Source organism: Delphinapterus leucas, chromosome 19 (assembly GCF_059928025.1).
Source record: "Delphinapterus leucas isolate spDelLeu-1000000601 "Yukka" chromosome 19, BTC_Dleu_Yukka2, whole genome shotgun sequence".
Classification (NCBI taxonomy): domain Eukaryota; kingdom Metazoa; phylum Chordata; class Mammalia; order Artiodactyla; family Monodontidae; genus Delphinapterus; species Delphinapterus leucas.
In genome coordinates, this window is record NC_143147.1 from 16,689,994 (window position 1) to 16,708,591 (window position 18,598).

General features: G+C 48.4%; 1 protein-coding gene and 1 long non-coding RNA gene across 3 annotated transcripts in view; both read left to right on the top strand.

Moving 5' to 3' along the window:
* The window catches only part of MINK1 (misshapen like kinase 1), a 47,843-nt gene that overhangs the window by 9,835 nt on the left and 19,410 nt on the right, over positions 1 to 18,598 (top strand). The gene's annotated exons all lie outside the window — the stretch shown is intronic.
* LOC149744813 (uncharacterized) lies at positions 1,768 to 17,372 on the top strand. Its single transcript, XR_016388874.1, has 2 exons — positions 1,768 to 9,681; positions 10,864 to 17,372. It is a non-coding gene; the product is annotated as an uncharacterized LOC149744813 (long non-coding RNA).

The window sequence follows — 18,598 nt, forward strand, 5'->3', positions numbered from 1 at the left end:
CGGATTTCATTCAGACTCGGGTTCAGGGACTTCCCAGGTGGTCCAGTGGTTAAGACTCCACGCTTCCAATGCAGGGGCATGGGTTTGATCCCTGGTCGGGGAACTAAGATCCCACATACAGAGTGGCATGCCCAAAAAAAGTAAAAAAAAAAAAAAAAAGACTCGGGTTCAGACTCAACCCAGAACCTGAGCCTGTGCGCCCCTGTGCTGGTGGAGGCCTGCGCCCAGGTGGCAGGTGTCTGTGTCTGTGGGTGTGTGTTGAGGCGAGGGCACCCTGCAGCTGACATTCTGGACTATGTACCTGGAGCAGTATTGTTTTCAACTGGCTTTAATCATGAATGTGTGGCCTGTGGGAAACAGGCTTTGTGGGCTCACTTGGGATGATATAACACTGTCCGTAAAGTTTCTGTGGTGAAGTATGAGGAGACTTAGGAACATGGCCTGTTTCATGGATTGGAGGCAGCCTGTGTGAGAAGTGATCACCACCTGCAAGAGCACACGGTCTAGATCTGCATCTTGGTAGAGGACAGGTTTTAATCACATGGGCGCATTTTTTGAGAAGAGGGAGTGACTTGATTGATGGATTAAGTGACTTTAAAAAAAAATTTTTTTTTTTTTTAAGTAAATGACTTTAGCCTGAGCCTTTGTGAACTGCTGGTGGGTTGGCGTTGGTGGGCACCTGCTGGGAGCACAAAGCTCCATGGGGCCTGTGCCCAGAACTGGTAGAGATTTCTAGATGTCAGGCTGCCGGGCATAGTACTCTGATGGTAGGAGGGGAAAGCATGCACAAGAATTTAGATTTATTCTGGAGGAAAGAGTTAATGATTCCGAAGGCCTGTTCTTCAGAGGGAGGAGAGGAAGACGATCTCATCCCTCCCACCTTAAAAAAATTTATTTAAATTGTAGTTAAATATACATAACATAAAATTTACCATTTTAGCCTTTTTTCTTTTTGGCTGCGTTGGGTCTTGGTTGCTGTGGGCGGGCTTTCTCTAGTTGCGGCGAGCAGGGGCCACTCTGTTGTGGTGCGCAGGCTTCTCATTGTGGTGGCTTCCCTTGTTGCAGAGCACGGGCTCTAGGCACGTGGGCTTCAGTAGTTGGGGCACTGCGGGCTCAGTAGTTGTGGCGCATGGGCTTAGTTGCTCCGCGGTACGTGGGATCTTCCCAGACCAGGGCTCGAACCTGTGTCCGCTGCATTGGCAGGTGGATTCTTAACCACTGCGCCGCCAGGGAAGCCCCCGTTTTAGCCATTTTTAAGTGTACAGTTCGGTGGCATTAAGTACATTCGCTTTGTTGTGCAACCATCACCGCCATCCCTCTCCAGAACTTTTTCATCTTCCCCAACTGAAACTCTGTCCCCATTAAACATGAACTCTCCATTCCCCTCCCCCAGCCCCTGGCAACCACCGTTCTGTGTCTCCTCTCTTTCTGTGTCTCCTCCCTTTCTGTGTGTGCAGAGCTGAGCAGAGGGCTGACATAGCAGATGCTTACTGTTTGTTGAGTCAGGTGAGGTGGCCTGTTTCAGAAGTCCATGTGTCATCATCCAACTCAGGACACCCCCCTCCCTCCTGGCTCCAGTGCAAGGCGGTCACCTCTGAGAGGGATTGTAGATGAAATGGCTACATGGAATCACAAAAGAATTAGGCAGCAGAAAGAGAAGTTGAGGGTTTCTCTTCCATACTCAGCTCCTTTTGCCGTCTCCCAGCTGTCATTTGCTTTCTGGTTCTCTTGTACTTATATTCATCATCTTGTTTGTTCTCAGCTCTTACTTCTCACGCTGGGGGTCTGGTGGGTAGCTGCTATAGGAAGGTGGAAAGAAGATCAGGTAGGGCATGAAGATAATAAAAGGTAACAACATTTACGTGTTTGTGTGTGAGGGGTTCGTGTGTTAACTGGGCGTCTTCCTGGTAGTAGAAGAAAACCATCCTTAGATGAGTACCTTGGACCCGGTAGGGTATCTCTGTCCTTCCTGTGTTCCACCTTTCCCGAGGGGTGGCCAGCGGTGCAACTTTGGCTGGAGGCTTTATTCAACATCACGTATTCATGTATCAGTAGTAACTGAAAGCTCATACATGGGTGACATCAAGTAAAGGGAGGGTAGGTTTTTAATATCAGGCAGTATGAGCCCAGGAGTTCTTTCCTGTGGAATGATGGGCCACAGAAAAGGCCTAGATTCTTACAGGAGGAAGGGGTGGTTAGCTGCTAAAGATGTCTTGGGGAAATCATGGGCAGCCTTTGAGGCCCCTTTGATGTCACCCTCCTGGGCCTCCAGGCCTGCACAGTTTGGAGCCGGGTCAGGCTGTATCCCTCTGTGGTGTCCGCACCCCTGGACAGACCCAAAGCATGACCTAGAATTGAGTTGGATTTCTTAGAATAGAGGTGACCAATTCAGTGGCCTGCCCGGCCTCCTCACTTTGTCCACACGATTTATAGTTTCTCATCAGACTTCACGGGGAAAGAAGGAAAAAGGAAGGAGAGACACGCTTGGCACTCGAGTCACCCAGGAAGAGAGGAGGGCAGGAGAGCCCTGTGCCATAGAGAGGCCTAACGGGTCAAGATCCAGGCCACAGGGGCCTCTAGCCAGTAGGTTGGCGGTGGCAACTTAGGGTCCCCTGTTCAGGGCTGTTTCCCTAGATCACCTGTCCTCGAGTCGGATCCCAGGTTCTGAGGACTCATAGTCTTTTCTCTGTTTTCTGTGTACAAGCTTACAGGAAGCTACATGTATTCAGCATCACCTTCCAGGGTGTGCCCAGTGGCCCTTCTCACCTCAGTCCCTCTCACTAAAGCCTATTTCTTTCTTAGATTGAGCCAGGTATGAATTGGGGTTGATTGTTTTTCTTGGGCTGAGCCTGGTTCACCCACCCCTGGTACTCAAAGCGTGAATGAAGGAACATCCCACTCCCTGACTCATGGAAGCACGGCCTTCCCCAGTTGTTATCCCGCAGTCTGGCATCGTGCCTGCCTGTGGGCATGGTTATCATCACCACCATAAATAAAAGCAAAAAGTGGTTTAAGTGCCTGTGTTTAAAGCAGAGCATCCATAGACCATCTTACATTTCTAAGGGTGCCAGCAGCAGGCCAGGGTCCCAGAGCTAGTTAGATCTGACTTCCAATACTCATACTGCTCTGTGGCAGTGTCGAGGCCCCACCAGAAACGAACGGCTCGTGTGTGTTTGGTCAGCCTGGAGTCCAAGGTGCATTCTGTGCGGATGAGGTGTGTTTCACAAGTCAATGATTAATGCCCCCGCTGCTGCCCAGATCCCCTGCCCTGGCCTTGTAACCTGCTCAGATAGGGTGATACTGACGTCCCCAGAGAGCTCCTTGATGGAGGCCTGCTGACACAGGGGCTGTTGGAGTTGAGGCAACGTGATGCATAGAGCCAGTGTGGAATTAGGAGCTGGGACACGTGGTTCCTGTTTCAGTTCCCTCTAGTTTACAGGATGCGTGTTATCTCTCTGGGACTTGGTTTCCTTACTTGCAAAACAAGGGGATGAGAACAGTGGCTCTTAATCAGAGGCTCAGTCAGAATCACCTGGGTAGCCTTTTTTTAACCCAGGCCCTGCCCTGCGGAGGTGATTTAGTCCGTCCAGGGTGGGGCCCTGGTATGTGTGTTTTCCCAGGTGATCTGATGCAGATTGCCTTTGAGAACTACTGGACCAGATAATCCTTAAGCTCCCCCAGATCCAAGAGTCCCCTCCTCCTTTCTTTCCTCTCTTCCTTCCTAAATATCTTTGCGTGCCTACTGTGTGGGGTGGCCTGTTTGTTCTCTCTTGACTTAAACACATGAATGGATCAGATGTGTGCTTTGCAGTGTAGTATATGTAAGGAAAGGTGCACTTATATGTGTGAAGTTGGGCAAAGGGGGAGTTGAGAGAAACAGTACTGGGGGAGGGGTCGGTCAGGGTGGGATAACTGAGCGTGGTGTCTCCCAGCTGGTCTGGGAAACACAAGCACCTACTGTGGAGAGAGCTCAGGGTGGGGCGAAGTTGGGGTGTGGACGTGGGGCTGGGCATCCGGGAAGAACACAAAATAAAGGGAAGGTTCAGAAAAAGGTCTGAAGGACCATTTGAAGTATGAACTTCAGTATATGTGCGTGCACTCCTTAGACTTTCCTGAGTCTGTTAGTGCCGAGGGAAGAGCAGGCAGACCAAGTGAGGACTGACCTGGAAAGAGGGCATTTTTACTTGGTCTTTGAAGATAGGGAGGGACCTGGTATAGTGAGGCCTTCCCCATCACCACTCACCCCCAAAAGCATAGATGCTGGAGACAGATGTGAATCCTAATCCCAGATCTGTCACCTACTGTGTGACCCCGGCAAGGTCATAACTACCCCCATGCCTCATTTTCGCCATTCGTCAAATGAGGATAACAAGACCCACCTAACAGGGCTGTTTCAGGGTTAAATAAAAGTGTAAGTAAAGTGCTTAGCTTGGTAACTGCTCATTACATAGGTGGTAGCCACATGATTTCGCTTGTGAAAGTGCCCAGAAAGGGTGTCTCTTATGAAAGTTACCAGAAAGGTTCTGGTAACATTCCTCTCCTCCTTCACATTTCATTTGGGAAAGAGAAAACCACCCAGTGTATTGAGTGCAATCTTAATGGCTGTGGGTGGGTGAGTCACTAAGTCCCCAGGTGTGGGCCTGGCTTCCCCTTCCCTACCCTAGAGTTTTCTACCATCTTCCAGCTTCATTGGAAGAAAGAGCAACTTCAAAATCTAATATCTGAACTTGAAACTCCTGTTTGTCCTGCCCCCTGAGTCGGGAATTCCGGCAGTGGCTGAGCAGTGCCTCTGGCCCTGCATGCCCTTTTGTGTAAAAGCTCTGGGCCCACCCAGAGGAAGCAGTCAGCCAGAGTGGGGAAACCTGCACCTCATCCTTCGGGACATTCTTCTGGGGATACATGGCTTTGCTCAGATGTGAGAGACAGGACTTTCGCACAAAAATGTGTAAAGTGCTTTATGGAAAGGCACAGATTCAGGCGGGGCGCCTAGCCACGAGGATCCTCACTGGCCTTGCCTGGAGACTAAAGGCGCTTTCTGCTTCAGGGCCTTGGGCCTTCCCCACCCCTGACCTTTGCTCGGTTAACTCCGACTTGTCTTTTTGGTCTCAGAATAAATATCACTTCCCCAGCAGCCCTTTACTGCCCCCCCACACCCCAACCCCTATCATGACCTCCCTTTAATCTTTCTAATAGTGCCCTGTACTTTTTCTTATAGCCTATCACAGTTGAGTTTATGTAGTTGTGTAATTGCATCTTTAATGTCTGCTTCCTGTAAGCTCCACGAAGGAGGGGTCCATTTCTGTTTTGTTCATTGCCACATTCTAGTATCTATCAGGCACTTGATGTTTGTTGAGTGAATGCATGAACTGGTCACAGGGCCCTAAAGTTGGCATGAATGCAGCCAGGGAAGGTTTCTTAGAAAAAAAGAGGCGAGACGGGCCTGGTGAAAAGTTGCGTGAGCATGTTTGCTCCATCCTGCTGGTCAGGAAATTCCTCCTTCTGTCTCACCTATATCCTTTGGGCTGTAATTTATTCTGAGTTGGTCCTTGGTGGGGCCGGAGCGTGGCTGCCCTCCACCCTTTGGAGAGTAACCGTTTCTAAGTCTGTGATGCAGATGACTAGTCCTTCCTGCTCCTCCCCCCGGGCCCCACCCTCCACCCTCCACCTGCTCTTCTCCCCACTGACTCAGCTTTGCTCCCTCCACCCTTCCTTCCAAGGTGTCTTTTCATAGTCCCCTGTCAGAGCCTTCCTTCCTAAGTCCTCTCTCATGGGAATCTGGTTGGTCCCCCATCTGGAATTAGATAGAAGCCACACAGGGGTTAGACAAGTCACAGGCTTTCTCGGTCATGAAGCCTCTCCAGCCTCCTGCCTCGCGTTTGGGGACACCTGGCTCCCGCAGGAGGCTGTTGGCGATGAGGTATAATGGTTTGTTTGTGCTGCAGTGGAAAACCAGCAGTGAGAAGCCTTATTATTATCCAGCCCGTGATTATTGTTGTCCTCCTCCGTGAGCTTGGTGTCTGCCAGCCTGAATGGGCTTGACATCTCCCCCTTCCAGCCTCCTCCTTCTTCCGTGCTCTGCCCTTTCTCACCCGAGCATCTGCTTCCCAGGGACCACCCCTCCCCCCACCCCTTTCAGCCCTACCTCCAAGGCCACCGTTCTTTTTTTTCTCCCTTCTCTCTCACCTGCCCTCCTCATAATTCTACTTTTTCATCTTGTTTCTTTTCTCCCGAGCTGCCACTTTTCACTCTAAATCCCAGTAACACCAGCAGTCTTGGTAAATCACCTTTTGACAGTGTTTTTCTTGCTCTATGGGAGGCAAGTCTCTTCATAATGACTGTGCAAATTTGTAGCACTTTGTGGATATCAAAATGTTTTTACATCCATGAACTCTTGTGGGATGGGGTTGGGTAGGTAAGGAAAAGAGGCTCTGGGAGCTTAAGTGATTTGCTGATTTGCCTCCATTACATGAAAGAATCAGAACCAGTGCCCAGGCTTTCTGATTCTTAGTGAGATATAAACACTAACCATTCCCTGTCATTCTATATTACTAGACTCCTGGCTGCCTTTCTGCTTCAGCTAAGAAAATATTTCCCCGAGTTATCCTCTTATACTTTTGAACCTTCTTTTAAGTTGTCTAAGATGCACCTTTCTTCTGCCCTTCACCTAACCCAGCCTCTGCCTATTCCTTTCTCCTTTCCAAAATGCTTCACTCTTTTCTCCTTCAGGAACCTTCCCCTTTACCTCTTCTTGTCCTGTTGCCTCCTGCGGTCTTTGGGTCCTTATTAATGTTTTCATTTGGGTTTAGCCAGCTATATAGGAGTTTGTGCCTTAAGAAAGTCCACTTTCTAGTAATACATGTTTACCAAGCGTATAAATTAGGGGCGCTGACTCACATAACAAAAGAGGATTCACTTTTAGTAGCTGCCCTAGTACATTGCTTTTAAGTGAATATTTATGGATTATTTTGGAAAAATGGAGATAAACCCAAAACCTAGTGTTAGAAACCATTGCAGGAGGGAAAGGGGATGGTTCTTCCGGATAACACCAACTTCCTTTTGTTTCTATATTTATTCATTCAACAGAAGGGTATTGAATGTGGCCTTGACCTCTAAGGCTTAGTCTTGCAGAAGACGGACAATTAAAGAATCAATCACAAAAATGTAATTGGTGCCATGAAAGGGGCCGTACAGAGTACTGTGGGAGCAGGATAGCCAGGGAAACTTCCTGGAGGAGGTGATGTTTGTGTTGAGGTCTGGAAGGATGGGCATGGGGCATGCAGGTAAAGGGGAGGGGAGAGATGCCCTTGGAAGGGTGGACAGCACGTGCAAAGACCCAGAGGTGAGAAGGGGCAAGGGGTATTAGAAGAACCGAGAGAAATCCAGTAGAGTGCATTCCTGCTTCTCTGCCTCCTCCCCACACCAGCAAGAAACAAATGATCTCAGGATGGGAACGGGCAGGGCTCCAGATTAACCATCCCTGGGATCATCAGCTGTAAGGCAGTCAGATTGGAGCTTAAGGAAGAACCTCTTTGGCCCACAGAAGGCAAATGGAATCCAGTGGACAAAGCTCTGGGGTGTGTGTGCCATGCCTCCTTGGATTTGCCATCAGAAGACTAAACAGGTTCCACTTTGAAAACACTTAACGTCTTGGAGCCTTGGTTTTCTCATCTGTGAAATGGGGTATTAATTCCTGCCTGGCTTCCCTACAGGTCAGAGGCGCAAATGAGATAATGACTGTGAAAGCACCTGTAGATTGTGGAGAGCTAGGTGATTGGCTGATGGCAGCAGTTGGTGAACTTGATTCTCCTGGTTACAGAGACTGATTGTGGTGGCAGAGCCAAGGTCAAACTCTGATAGCTTGTAACATTTTAAACGCAAAGGCCTTAAAAAGTTGAGACTTGAGAAGTGAGTATTAGAGAGGTAAAGGGAAGATGCCACCTCAGCTGCCTAGAAGACTTTGCAAGATCTTCCGGTTCTGGGCAGAGGGATGGCTAGAATGACCTCTAGCAGTCTTCAGACCTGAGGCTGGGGGTTGTCCCCCCAGGCCTGCAGTTCTCTGTTTTCCCTTAGGTTCTGGAGGCAGGCGAAACCTCAGAAGCAGGCTGTTTATCTTTTAGGTTTTTTGGTTTATTTTTAAATTTCTGACTGCAATGGTAATTTTTTCCCTTTCCCTTTCCCCACTTCTCCAGCTCAGCATCAGAAAGAGACCATCTGTCCCCTGCCTTGCTTGCGGCCATTTTAGAACCAGCACAAGGCTGCTTGAATTCTAGGCCCCTCTTCTCCTCCCCTCTCTCCTCTACTGCCTGACTTTCTCTCCTCTGCTCCTTCATCTAGCTCCCTGCTACCCGCCTCCTGTGGGCCTCTCCATCCATGAAGACCTCTGGTCTGGATAAAGCCCCCAGCCCAGGGCCTGTGTCTGGGGCAGCCGTGTCTGTGGGGAACCTGGGCATTGAGGTGTGGAGGGGAACTGCTCCCAGCCCGGCTCAGGCAGGGCTCCTGTCTGCTCTGACTGGTTTCTGATCAGCATGGTATTTGTGTCTATGCGTGTGTCGGGTCTGGACTTGCTTCTGCCTCTGCATGTATCTGTGTGTGCGTGTGTGTGTGTGTGTGTGCGCGCACGCGCGCGCGCGTGTGTGTGTGTGTGTTCGTTCATGTTCGTGTATATGTCCTTCTGGCGTAGAGACCCAGAAGGAGTGACTTAAAAACTACCCTTCTGCCAGCACATAAATATCTCTCCTGGTTTCTTTCCCGCCCCTCTACTCCCAGGGCATACTTGATTTCCTCCCTTCCTGCACTCCTTTCCCGTAAAAATACTTCAAATATGCCGATAAACAGAGGACTAGTACTTCACAGTGTGGAACCAGAATAAAAGGATGCAATTCAGTTCTGCAGTGTGAGGGGTAGGTTTATCCAGAGCAGAGTGGAGCGTCAGTTTTAGAGAGTAATGAAAGCTGGAAAAGGAGTTTTTTGAAGGCCGTCCAGTTTATTACTGGATGTTGCGGACAATGGGGAATTGAGGAGGTTTTAACCTTCCTTTCGAGCACTCCCGTCCAGTTTGTTGGCTCAGTGAGGAGGTGCCATGACGATCCTTCTGCCGGCTTCCTTTTTCCCACGGGAGTATTTGTCTTTATGCTTTGGCCTTGGGCCCGCTTTCCATACTGAGCCCTTGGGGTAGGAATGGGCGTAACACGACACGCTCCCTGGGTTGGCAGGGTTGGCAGAGGGTAGATGGAGGCTGACTCAGGCCTCGGAGGGCCACCTTCTGTTGACAGAGGCAGGCGTCTGGACCCCTTGGGTCCTTGGGGCTGTGTCTGCTTTCTCTGCTTGGGGATGAAGGAAGAGGTGACCTGATGAAACTTTTCCTGCCCCTCCCCTACCCCCAGCCCACACATTCATTCCCATTTGCCTCCTCTTAACCCACGTTCTTTCTCCCAAACACACACCCTCCCATATTTCTTCTCCTGTGCATACATACACGCACATCCTCTATATAGCTGCTCCCAGCTAACTGAAGGACATCCAGTGTCCACCCTCCACCAGAACGCCCGCCTTCTGCCGCCACACTCCCCCCCGCCCCAGCCTCTGCCAGCACTGAGTGTGCCTGCATCTCTGTGGGATTCGAGCTGCTGGGGAAACCTGTCAGCCTCTTTCTGGTGGCGGCCCTGATAGAAGGGCTTTAGGGTTAGTGATCCGGTTGGTAGTGGGACTAAGGGATGGGGTTTAAAGCTGCATTTGTGCGGCAGTCAGTGTTTGAGTGCTTAGATGGTTGGTGTTTGGGGGGCGGGTGGTTTTGAGGCCACTGATGAGCTTCTAGCAGATTGAAGGTCCCCCTCCCCCAGGCTGTGCCTTGGTACCAGCCCTGCCTTTGCCCCCGCCTCTTCCTCTTTGTGTGGGCCTGCTGGGTCACAGGAAGAGCTCAGGAAAACGGGCCTATTGTTTTCCTCAGGGAGGGAGGGCGGGAGGGCCTCTCCACCCAGCCTAGTCTCAGTACTAGATAAATAGAGGCTCCACGGGCTCTGGCAGCCCCGCTCTTCCAGGCAAGAGGGTGGTGTGGCTCTGGACTCCATCCTGCCGGCTCTCGTTGGTTCCCTCTGTGGACCGCAAGTTCCCATTCTCTTTCCCTAGTGGCCCCGCGGTTCTTTTTCCCGTCCCCCATCTGTATCCCAGGTTTCTCTGAGTCTGTGGTCCTCTGTGGAGTCCTGGTGTGCTTGGCAATAGGAGGAGGTGGGGCTGTGGCCCCCCTCCCCAGCACTTGTCCTCCTATCCCCCTGACCCTGGCACGGGCACCCGCCTCCTGGCAGTGTTCCCCCATTTGGGGTAGGATGGCACCTTGCCCGGGTTAGGGAACCACACTGGTTTCAGCAGGAGGACCTGCCAGGGCGTATCCCAGTGAGTAATCACTGCTGGGCCTGAAGCACAGGAGAGACCAGACCTTCCCTTGTCTCTTTCCCAAGGATTCTCAGCCCTTCCCAAGCTTTAGAGTTCTAGGTCTTTGTAGTTCTTTCTACCATTCCTGCAGCTTCCTAGAATCTCCTGGAATTCTTAATGGATGGGCCCTTCCAGCTCAGAAATCTTGTAACTTTAAGACTCATGGGTTAGCAAAAAAAGCGGGGGACAGATTTTCCTATCCGACCTGCTTCTCCTGCAGTTGTCTCACGAGCAATCTTACCCCTCATGTTTTAGCATATGTAACTCTTCTCCACATGTTAATTCTCTGTGTTAGTGTCTGATTTATAAGCTCCTAGAAGGTAAACCCAAGGTTTAAGAAGGCAGTCTTTGTCAGGCAGTTTAAAAAGATGCTGCAAATGTTGATAATAACAGTTTGCATTTGTTAAATACTTCAACAACCCCTGTACCCCTCAGGGGATTTCATCTATGTGCAGAGCAGACTGCACACACGTCTCTCCCCACTTGGAGGTGGACGATCTGAAGCAGCACAGGGGGACGCATGTGTTGGAAGAGGTGTTATCGGTGGAACAGCCCTGGGGCTGAGGGTTTGATCTGCCAGCTCTGGGCCGCTTCAAGAAATGTGACCCTGGGACTTCCCTGGTGGTGCAGTGGTTAAGAATCCACCTGACAATACAGGGGACACGGGTTCAAACCCTGGTCCAGGAAGATCCCACACGCCGCGGAGCAACTAAGCCTGTGTACCACAACTACTGGGCCTGCGCTCTAGAGTCCGCGAGCCACAACTACTGAGCCTGCGTGCCACAAACGCTGAGCCCACGCACCGTAACTACTGAAGCCCGCGCACCTAGAGCCCGCACGCCTGGAGCCTGTGCTCCGCAGCAGGAGAAGCCACCGCAATGAGAAGCCCGCGCACTGCAACGAAGAGTAGCCCCTGCTCGCCGCAACTAGAGAAAGCTCGCACCCAGCAACGAAGACCCAATGCAGCCATAAATAAATAAATAGATAGATAGGTAGGTAGACAGATAGATAGAAATGTGACCCCAAACGAAGGCCCAACGCAGCCATAAATGAATGAATGAATGAATGAAAGAAATGACCCCAAACCTGAGAGGCTGGCCTCCTTTTGCCCCTTCTGTCCACCCCTTCATCCTGATTACACCGTGACCCCAGACCGCACCTGTACATTTCTAGGTACCCGCACACTAATTGTGAGGGAGCAGTTGGGGTTTTCTCCTTTTCTCCTTCCCGTGTCCTGCAGCCGTGGCTCACGGCTCCCTGTCCTTGAGCTTCAGCTATTATCCCCGCTGCCACCCCATCCCAGCCAGTCCTCAAACATCGATGCATAAACTCTTTCACGTTTTTCTCTTGGGAAATAGTCACAGCGTTCATTTTTCACCTAATCTCAGTTAGTCCTACTCCTGCATTAAAATGATTCCTTGGTCCAGAGAAGGAAAAGGAGAATGCCAGTTGGTGCTGGCCAGGGTCAGAGTAACTGCTTTGTTGTCTGTCAGAGCTGTGTTCGCCATCTTCCCCTTGTGCTGTCTCCAGATACGAGCTGCGGGGTGGGGGGATCCAGGGAGCCCCTTGAGGGTCTGCAGAGCAAGGAAGAAAGAGCCCAAGGCCAGTTTGTTCCCAGTTCTCTCCTGGTTAGTCCTGGTGAGCAGAGCCCACGACGAAGGTGCAGGTCGGCGCCTTGGGAGGAATCAAGGCTCCGTGCCCAGTCCTCTTGTTTAGCTGACTTTTATCGAGCACATAGCATGTCAGATGCTGGGGAGATTCTGAAGCGCAAGGCAGTGCGTTTCAGGAAGTCTTCGGGCTACAGCTGGGGAGACTTAACTCACTCGAAATCATTAAAGGGGGACTTGGAGGAGAAGAGTCTGAAGGGACAACCCATTCCGTCTGCCCCCTTGCCCCGCCTCCCGCTGCATGTCTCCTCTTTACCCACCCAGCTGGGCACCTCTTCTCTCCCTCCAGCCCCTCCAGCTCTTTTCTTTATCCTCCACTTCTTGCAGAACGCTTTCCTTGACCAAACCCACCTCTACCTTGTTCTGCTGGCATTTAAAGGTTAAATCAACAAGCACCTGAGCACCTCCCGGGTACTTAGAAACCCACCTCGTGCTGTAAGGAAAACAGGAATAGGCACCAGGCGATTCGAGAGTCGTGCGAGGGCAGCATCCTGCATGAGCTGCATGTCACTGCACGTGTGCACGTGCATGTCGGGATGAAATGCGCGTGCAGAACGCGGTCCTTTGTGTTGCACCTGGAGGCACATCTACCCGGAGAGTTATTGCAGGTTACGTCACTGCTGTCTCTTCATACCTGAACACGTACAATTATAAATCGTAAATGACATCATATGACATCAGACCCGGTGCCGTGTAACATTTCTGGCAGTTTTTGCCCTGGATGAGGGCGTCTGTCAGGTGGCTCAGAGGCCCACTCTTCAGTAATGGATTCCAACACTTCTATGCTGCCTTCCACAACCTCTCCACCAACTGAAGGCTTTATAGAGTTCTAATGTATCAAATATTTGGAGGATAAGAAATGCTTAGTAACATAAACCCTAGTGAGTGAAAGAAAGTAGCCACAGCCTGTCACTCCACGTGCTCACAATGCAACAAAAGTGATTTTGCGTATGTTACAGATTCCAAGCTGCCCAGGTAATATAATAAAACATCTGGGCACCCATATCAGCGCAAGTCTGCAGAGCTCTCATACCAGATGGTACCCAGGTATCACCTGAGCGTGGTTCCTGCCCTGGAAGAGCTTCTCTTCTACTTGGAGAGATGAGACATAATCATGAGAAAAGCTAAATGGTGATGTTGTGATCGGGCTTGTTCGGTCGCAGGGAACCTGCTTGAGTGAGGTTGAATAAAGGGATAGTTAGAGCAGAGACTCTGGAGCCAGGCTACACGCATTCAAATCCTGGCTCTGCCACTTAATTAGCTGTTGGGAAAGTTACTTACGTTCGCTGAGCCTCAGTTCACTCATGTGTAAAATGAGAATCATAATAGTATCAATGTCGTGGAGTTCTGTGGGGTTAAATTCAGTGGTATGTGTAAAGCTCTTAGAACAGCACTGGCTATCGCTGCTGATTTTTATTTACTTCAAGGTCCAGAATCTCACCGCAGTCCGAGCACATGAACTGCATGCAGCATACATGGCCAGTTCCTTGGAGATGGAAATGTAGGGTGGAGCTGGGTCGTGGTAGCACCAGGGCACGGGGAGAACCAGTCAGTCTCCCCGTCACTTCCCTCTCCCTCCATTCTGCTCACAAACAGCCTCTGATTTCCTTTACTGAGATAAGAATGGCCTCTGCAGCCCTGACTCTCCGGGTACCTATCTGGCATCTTCCCTCTGGGTTTTAGTTGGAATGGCTGAGAGGGAAATTTGCCCTCGTTCGTCTCTTCTCTTGGTCTTGGACTGGCTACCTTTGGACCAGGAGCCCATCTCTTGGACTCATGAGCTATGACTAGGGCAAGAAAGGGATCAAATGATTGAAAACATGGTCCCTTAGGCAACAGGAGCTTTGATCAGGGCAAAGCAGGCCTGGGAGTCAAATTTTGAGGTCAGACCTTGGCTCCATCACTTCCTGGCTGTGTGTAATCCTGGGCACGTCATTTAATTGCTCTAAACTTCCTTCCCTGTGAAATAAATATGCCAATAGCACCTATGTTAGAGTTTGCTATGAGATTATACTTCTAAAGTGCTCAGCAGTACCAGGACCAAAGAAAATGCTCAAAAAGTGTTAGCTGTTTAATTATTAGAGGGATATGGGGAGGGTGGGCAATGAAAGACATCTGTGAGACAGAAAATGTGGGAGATCTCATGAGGTAGTCAAGATAAGGGCCACAGGGATGGGACAGGTAATAGCATTCATTGCTCAGAGGGTCCTGGGAAGGCTTTTAGACCCCAGCTTAAATATGTCGTCCTTAGTAGAGACTTCCCCTGATTCCCCAGACTTGGTCAAGTTTGTTCTCTTAGCACCCTGTGCTTCTCCGTGGCACATGAGCGGTACCACAGTTATAATTAAAGGATTGTAGACTTTTTTAGTGTCTGCCTCCCCCATCAGAAGGGAAACACCCTTACGGCAGGGACTGCCCCATTTCACTCATTGCTGTATTCCAGAGCCTAACACAACTCCTGGCACACAGTAAGGAAGTAATACATAGTCATCCGGTTGGCAGCTTTGTGGAGTGTGGACTTGAGCATTTAGAATCATAGAGTTTTCTTGTTGAAAGGGAACCCAGAGAGGTTAAGTGACTTGCCCCCAGACACACAGCCTGTTAGCAGCAAAGCCAAGAATAGAAACCAGGTTGCTTAATTCTATATCATATACATGGTTATATTTTATCATTGTCTGTGTTTGTCTCAGGACTTTTTCACATGTGTTATTAGACCAGAAGCACTTTGCGGGGCTCCCTTTCATGTTAGTAGGGTAGCTTTCTTAGAATGGAAATTGTCACTAATCAACAATAATTTATTAGGCATTATGAGAGGGGCTTTGGGATTATTATTTTTAATAACAGCGCTATTGATATATAATTCACATAGCACAAAATTCACCCTTTTAAAGTATTTTAAAGTGGTTTTTAGTATATTCACAGACTTGCTATCACCACTATCTAATTTCAGAACATTTTCATTTCATTTCAGCCCCAAATAAAACCCAGTACCCATTAGCAGTCACTACAATTCCTCCCTCCTCCTAGCCCCTGGAAACCACTAATCAATCTACTTTCTGACTCGATGGATTTGCCTATTATAGACATTTCACATAAATGGAGCCTTACAATATGTGGGGTTTTTTTTTTTTAACTGTCTTCTTTCATTTAGCGTAATGTTTTCAAGGTTCATCCATGCCATAGCAGGTATCATTATTTCATACCTTTTTATTGCCTAATAATATTCCATTATTGGAATATCATGTTACTGGAATATCCATAAATGGATATATCACATCCATTCATCAGCTGATGGACATTGGATTGTTTCTACTTTGGGGCTGTTATGAATAAAGCTGCTGTGAACATATTATGTGCAGATTTTGGTGTGTTCATATGTTTTCAATTATCTTGGGTATCTACCTAGGAGTAGCATTGCTGGGTCATGTGATAACTCTCTGTTTTACATCTTGAGGAACTGCTAAACTGTTTTACAAAGTAACTACACAATTTTACATTCCCACCAGCAATGTATGAGGGTTCCAAGTTCTCCAGATCCTCGTCAGTGCTTGTTATTATCCATCATTTTGATTATAGCTACCTTTGTGGGTGTGAAGTGGTGTCTTGTTGTGGTTTTGGTTCACATTTCCTCAGTGACTCATGTAGAACATCTTTTCATGTGCTTATTGGCCACTGTATATCTTCTTGGAGAAATGTCTATTCAGATCCTTTGCCCATTTTTAAGTTGGGTTATTTCTCTTTTTTATTGTTGAGTTATTTTATTCTTGAGTTTCTTTTAGTATTCTGGATACAAGTCCCTTATCAGATATGACTTTTATCTAGACACAAGTCCCTTATCGCTGATATATGATTTGCAAATGTTTTCTCCTATTCTGTGGGTTGTCTTTTCACTTTCTTGATGCTATTCTTTGAAACACAAAGGTTTTAGATTTTGATGAAGCCCAATTCACCTTTTTGTTTTTGTTGTTACTTGTGCTTTTGGTGTCATATGTAAGAAACCATTCCCTGATCCAAGATTACGAAGATTTACTCCTGTGTTTTCTTTTGACTTTTTTTGTTGTTTTAGCTCTTACCTTTTTAGGTGATCCATTTTGGGTTCATTTTTTGTGTATGGTATGAGATACGGGTCCAAATTCATTCTTTTAAATATGGATATCCAGTTGTCCCAGCACCATTTGTTGAAAAGACTATTGAATGGTCTTGGTACTCTTTTTTTTGTTTGTTTAATAAATTTATTTATTTTTGGCTGCGTTGGGTCTTCATTGCTGTGTGTGGGCTTTCTCTAGTTGCGGCAGGCATGGGCTACTCTTCGTTGCAGTGCAAAGGCTTCTCATTGCGGTGGCTTCTCTTGTTGTGGAGCATGGGCTCTAGGCGCGCAGGCTCAGTATTTGAGGCTCATGGGCTCTAGAGCGCAGGCTCAGTAGTTGTGGCGCACGGGCTTAGCTACTTTGCGGCATGTGGGATCTTCCTGGACCAGGACTCAAACCCGTGTCCCCTGCACTGGCAGGCGGATCCTTAACCACTGCGCCACTAGGGAAGTCCCAGTCTTGGTACTCTTGTTGAAAGTCAATTGACCACAAATTTAAGAGTTTATTTTTGGATTCTCAATTCCAGTCCATTGATCTATATGTCTCTTTTTTTTTTTTTTTTTATGCTGTCTTGATTTCTGTAGCTTTTTTTTTTTTTTTTTTTTTTTTACGGTACGCGGGCCTGTCACTGTTGTGGCCTCTCCCGTTGTGGAGCACAGGCTCAGCGGCCATGGCTCACAGGCCCAGCTGCTCCGCGGCATGTGGGATCTTCCCGGACTGGGGCACGAACCCATGTTGCCTGCATCGGCAGGCGGGCTCTCAACCACTGTGCCACCAGGGAAGCCCAAAGATATCTTTCTTTTTTAATATTTATTTATTTATCTGGTTGCTCCAGGTCTTAGTTGCGGCAGGCGGGCTCCTTAGTTGTGGCATGCGAACTCTTAGTTGCAGCATACATGTGGGATCTAGTTCCCTGACCAGGGATCGAACCCAGGGCCCCTGCATTGGGACCTTGGAGTCTTATCCACTGTTCCACCAGGGAAGGCCGATTTCTGTAGCTTTATAGTAAGTTTTTAAGTTGAGAAGTGTGAGTCCTTTAACTTCATTCTTCCTTTTCAAGATTTCTTGTCTCTTTTGGATCCCTTGCATTTCCATATGATTTTTAGGATAAGCTTGTCAATTTCTGCGAAAAAAAAAAAAAACAGCTGGGATTTTGATAGAAGTGCACTGAATGTGTAGGTCTTAACAATACTAAGTCTTCTGATCCATAAATACGGGATAGCTTTCCATTTACTTAGGGCTTCTTTAATTTCTTTGAACAGTGTTTTATAGTTTTCAGTGTACATGTTTCATACTTCTTTGGTTCGATTTATTCTTTCTGACTCTATTGTAAATAAATGGAATTGTTTTCTTAATTTCCTTTTTGGAAATTCATTCATTGTAGTATATAGATATAGAATTGGTTTTCATATGTTGTTCTCGCATCCTGCAACCTTGCTGAACTCGTTGATCAGTCTAATGGATGGGATTAATATGTGAAATTGAGGTTGAAATTCATGGGTTGGATAGCTTGTGGTGGGCTAGAGTGGCTAGAGAAGATTTCTTGAAAAAAAAACCAAAAAACAAACAAACAAACAAAAACCTTGGGATTTGGCTTGGCTGACAAGAGAGGTCATTTTTAGGGAGGGTCGGCCACATGAACATAGGGAAAAAGGGGCATGAGTTGAGTCAGTGCAGACGGAGCTGCCACAGAGCTGTTGTAGGAGAGCTGTAGCACTCCAGCCCTGTGACTCCACTCAGATCTCTGCTGCTCACCGACAGTCCTGTACCTTCCATTCACCTGTTATTAACTCCCTAAAGCAGCACGGTCTCTCTGAATGGGTCCATTGACCCTCTGCCTTGGAATCACCCAGGGGATCTGTTAAACATACAGATTCCTGCTTCTCACGCCAGACCTACGGTGCTAACTCAGAATCTCTGGAGTAGGATCCTAGGATTCTTACATATCCTAAAGGGCCCTGTGTAGCATCTGTTCCAAGCTTTTCCACCTCATTCCTCAAGCCCCACACTCCTACTTAGCAGAAGATCTTCCCTCCAACATAATCATTTAAGTCAAGGTCATTGGGTATTCACGGAGTTCCCCCTTCTTCCTTCCTCTTTGACCTCAACAGACCAGTGTCCCTTCACGTCTCATCTCTTCCTGTCCTTAACTGTCTGGGGCCTCATTTTCCTCACACAACTGAGAGGAAGCTGGACTGGATAAAAAGTCTGCTCTGCAGTTTCAGGGGACAGAATTAAATTCAGAGTGGGAATCTCAGGCAGGGACCAGTGTCCCTTCACGTCTCATCTCTTCCTGTCCTTCTCTCTCCCTCCTTCATTAGTTACCCGCACCCTTGTCCCCATCCCTTTCCACCTCCCAGCAGCTGGCTGGACAAGAAGCAGGCTGCTGAGAACAAAGAGTCTGAGCGCCAAGGG